We start from the raw sequence: 4671 nt of genomic DNA, 5'->3' as shown, positions 1-4671 counted from the left end.
AGCTAGATGGCATTTTTGGCTGACTCCTGGACACTAGATTCTTTCTCAAAAGCTTGCGAGATGCAGACCGAATGCCTCCCCCCAACACACAGTGCTCCGGTTTGTGTTTTCAGACCAACTCGCGCATTATCTCACTTGGCCCTTCTGGGAAACACTTATATGAGCTCTCTGGGAGCTGGCCAGCTCTGAAAGGGAGCCGTGGAAGGAAGGGGAAGTCGAGAGGCCAGGATTGCTTAGCTCCACCAACAAGCCGAACTCACTCCTCTGCGAAGCCACCAGGCTTAACCCGGGGAGGGGCCACGGCAGGAAACAGCGACACAGCCTTCAGGGAGGGTTTAGTTTATATGTGGCTAAACGTCTTAAGAGCCCCAAAGAATGGCCAAAGCCTCTTGCATTCTCCACTCCGGGCCAGGTGAGAACTGAAGGCCTCTGCCCAATGAAACTGCCTGGCTCACGGCCCCTGGGGAGAATCTCCCTCAAACGCCCAAGAACCAACCAGGGCAAGTTGCTAGATGACGCCATTCATCCCTTTCCCCACTTTTTTAACACCATCTCCTGCACTTTTCCTGCAACGGAATCCTTTGAGGGAGAAGAGGAAAGGACCTGGTGATATTCGTGCCCAGTACTGCCCCCAACCACTGCCATGTGCAAGGCACCGTCGGGGGCAAATGTTCCTTGTCATGCTAGGGCCATTTGCAGAGGGGAAGGGCGTGCTTCTGAAGTGACAGTGTTGTCCGGTCAAGGATTTGACAACACCCTGCATCACATTCAGAGAAACCTGGAATGGCCAAGTGTTCTGTGTCGGGCAAGGTGGTACGGTGCAGAGTAGGGGGGAGGGGAGGGGCTGGTGGCAAGACAGATCCGGGGAGAGACCCAGCTCTCCCAAAACGCTCTTCCCCGGGGGAAGGATCCAAACTGGAGGTCTGCTGCCGAGTGAGACTGGAAGTTTCCATTTCTGGTATCAGGGAACACTGAAGTCAGAAAATTTGAAATTCTGGGCCATGCATTTGGCACAGTAGCTTTAGTCTCCACTCAGGACGCCGGCAACCCGCACAGGAGTGCTTGGTTCGGGTCTTGGCTCCTCTGCTTCTGATCCAGCTCAAGCGCCTCAGTTTCTGCCACCCGAGTAGGAGACTTGGAGTTCCAGGCTCCTGGCTTTGGCCTGGCCCAGCTCTGGCTTTTGTGGGAATTTGGGGAGTGAACCAGTGGATCTGAGATCTGTTTGTCTGCCAAATATATATGTACATAATGCTGATTTTCCACAAGCTTATATTTTTCTAATTCTCTGCAATTCCAGGCTCAAAGTGACTGCACATTTCTGAGCAGAAAAAACTAAAAGACAGAAATAGAAATGATGTGGGGCCAGCACTGTCGCATAGCAGGTTCACCTGCCACTCGTGATGCCATCATCCTATGTTGAGAACCAGTGCCTGCTCTACTTCCAATCTCCAGCTCCTTACTAATGCATCTGGGAAGGCAGTGGAAGATGGCCCAAGTGCTTGGATCCCTGCACTCATGTGGGAGACCCGGATGGAGTTCCAGACTCCTGGCTTCAGCCTGGCCCAGCCCAGGCCATTGTGGCCATTTGGGGAGGGAACCAGAGGCTAGAAGATCTTTGCGTCTCCGTCTCTCCCTATCACTCCGCCCTCACATAAATAAAATCTTTTAAAAAAGTAATAGAAATGACGAAGCTCATGGGAAGCAGCAGCACGTGCCACTGCTCCCTCCTCTTCCTAAACCTGCAACGCTGATGTTGCTGGGAGTTTTCTACTCCGGAGCTCCTGGACTCGATTTTCCCACAGTGCTCGCTCTCACCCGGCATCCTCTGGGAACCAGAGCCGTTCGCGCCTGTGGTTGAACGCCATCACAGCAAGCCCCGCACATGTGATTTAGGGGATGATGCGCACAGTCTTAGGAGTCAGACAGGCAGATGCGAGCGCCAACGTCTCCTCCAGCAGACATCATGCAAACAAGCGGAGGGCGTGCCTGTGAGTGGTCACCTCCAGTCCCCACGTGTCCCCACCTCCCGGTGGGTGTTGTACTGAGAACAGCCCCGTGATTCCGCAGTGGTGGGGTGGTCTTGGGGGGCTGGGCTGCTGCCTCTGTGCGCAGTGGGGAAGGTGGGCCAGAAGCATGTCTGGACTGTTGGGGAGGACACACGGGGACTGAGGTCCTTGGTGCGAGGCGCTGGCTCCAAGGCCCTGTACCAGGATCAGCAGACGGGAGCTTGAGCGGAGAGGGGATTTCTGCTGCTGCAGTGTAGTAGGTTTGGGACAGGCCCTTGTGCTGGGAGGAGGGAGACACTCAGGACAGCCTGCCATGACCATGGCTGTGTAAATGACGGCTCAGGGCACAAGACCTAGAAAGATGGGCGCAGAAAGGAAGGGAAGTGGGGCTGCCCCCTTCAGCCTTGCCCCTGCCTGGGGCTCCTCTGCCTCAATTCTTCCAATCAAGTTTAGATCTTTTGGAAGGTCTGGAGAGCATGGAACCTGGAAGAGTGTGTGGGTTCCCATTTCCAGCGTGGGGACAGTAAAGTCCCACAGGAAACTTCTCAGCACGCAGCTCCTGCAGTTCAGAGTAAGAAGCAGCAGAGATGTGTGCCGGCTGCATTGACCCCCATACTCCCGGGTCTGACTCCCAGCTCGGACACTTGCAGGCTGTGCCCAAGTTTCCTCGATAGTAAAAAAAAAAAAAAAAAAAAGAAAAGGCAATGATAATCCCAACACCCACCTCACAGGACTGCTGGGTGGCCTACAGGAGTTCGAGGGTGTCCAGAACAGTCTTGGTCCACAGCAAGAACTACACGGAGTTTTAATGTCAATGTGTGCAGGGAATAGCGAGTGTACAAGTGTCGTCTCGGAACAGAACAGCCAAAGTCACGAGTCTGGTCCACACTCGCAAAGAACCCAGTCCCCAGGGTCTGAATCCGTTATTCTGACATCTAAGGGCACCATGAAACTGCTGTGAGCCCTGAGCGTGGAGACGGGGCTTCCGTGGAGCCTGCGTGTGCTGTCCCACCCACTTCCCAGCTCGGTGAGTGGGTCCGAGGCTCATGCAGATCCCCCAGCACAGGACGAGCCCCGGCCTCTCTGAGGTGTGGGTTACCCAGCTATGATGTTTCCCCTTCCTGTTCCTTGCCGGGCTACAAGGAAATCCTGGGGGCCAATGGGGAGCCACAGGGGACTCCCAAGTCACCTCTACGTCTGGACTTGGCTGCAGGTGCTGTGGGCAGCCTTGGCCCATCCCTGCTAGGTGCTTTTGCCTCTGGGAACCTGGGGCTCCCAGGAGTGTCTGCCACCATGCAGGGTCTCCCCATTATTTCAATCTAGAGAAGCTCATGTCCTCGTCTCTCTGCTACCCTGTGCTGGAGCTGGGTTCTAAGTGGAACCCTCCAGTCACTGGGGAAGTTGCAGGGTTCAACGAAGCTGCAGACTAACAGGACTGCCCAAAGGCACAGCAGCCTCTGACCTTGCTTGAAGCAAAATGCACGGCGCCTTCTGGCTCAGCGATGGCATAAATGCCACCTCGCATCGATCGGTCAACAAGACGCGCTCACTGAGCTGACAGCGTGTGATGCGGGGGTGTGAGAGCCACAGTGAAAGAAGCATGAGGAAGGGAAACAGTGCGAGTGCTGCATGAGGGTCTGTCCGCCCGGCCCCTCCCCCTTCCTCACCCTGGACGGCTGCCAGCCTGGTAAGGGCACGGCCACCGCCCACTCCGACAGCCCTTTCTTTATGTGGTGCTGACCTCTAGAGGCTCCCAGCTAAAAAGCATCCCAAAGGACGGGCTCCACGGCACTGCTGCCTTTTATACCCCCAAGAAAAGGAGGAGGAAATACCTCTGTCGCCCGCCCAGATCTGTATCAGTGTCATTGTTTCCCACTCCACAAAGGGCGAGAGGTGGGGCACAGCCAGAAATGGGTTCACGGGGTGTTTCTGTGCTGACTGGGTCACTAAGAGGGAATGCAGGAGGCATTTCTTGAGTTTCCAAAGCATTAGGGCACCAGGCAGAGGGAAGAGCAGTGCTCACGCACAGCCCAGCATCACAGCGCACACTCTGCTAACAGCCATGCAGGAAACTGGAAACCGTGAGCTCTCTGACACACACACACCCCTCTACACTGGGCCCGTTTAACCCATCTCAATTCCAATCCAACAACCTACAGAGCCCCATTCAATTGGAGAAGCAAACGTGCTCTTCTTCCGGTAATGGGATTTATTGCCAACTTTACCGCCTACTTTCCGATTTATTATTTAAATGCTATTGTTTGCTGACCAGTAGCACCTGGGAGGAAATTAGAAGCCAAACAGTATCATATCACCCAAAAATGACCAAAGAATACAGACTCTAAGGGGCACCAGAAAGAATTCCTAGCTAGGTTAGCAAAAAGAGAATTCTCACATATAAAAACAGAAGTACTGGTTTAAAGGGAAAGTAGAAAATTGCTAGACACCAGCTGTAGCACCAGAGTAGACATCGTGACAGTCCCAAGATGTCTTGTTAACCCTTATTAACCTCTGAACCACCGTTTGTGTTTTCTGTAATCTTCCCTAGCCACGCCCCGCCCCCAACACACACCCCCTGCGCCTGGTCTTCAGTATTTAGAGTGCTCTGGGCAGACCGTGGGGCCAGAGATGGCGGAGGGGTAACAAATGAGGCACAGCTTGGGGC

This window comes from Oryctolagus cuniculus, chromosome 16 (assembly GCF_964237555.1).
Source record: "Oryctolagus cuniculus chromosome 16, mOryCun1.1, whole genome shotgun sequence".
Classification (NCBI taxonomy): domain Eukaryota; kingdom Metazoa; phylum Chordata; class Mammalia; order Lagomorpha; family Leporidae; genus Oryctolagus; species Oryctolagus cuniculus.
Note: the sequence above shows the minus strand (reverse complement) of the source record.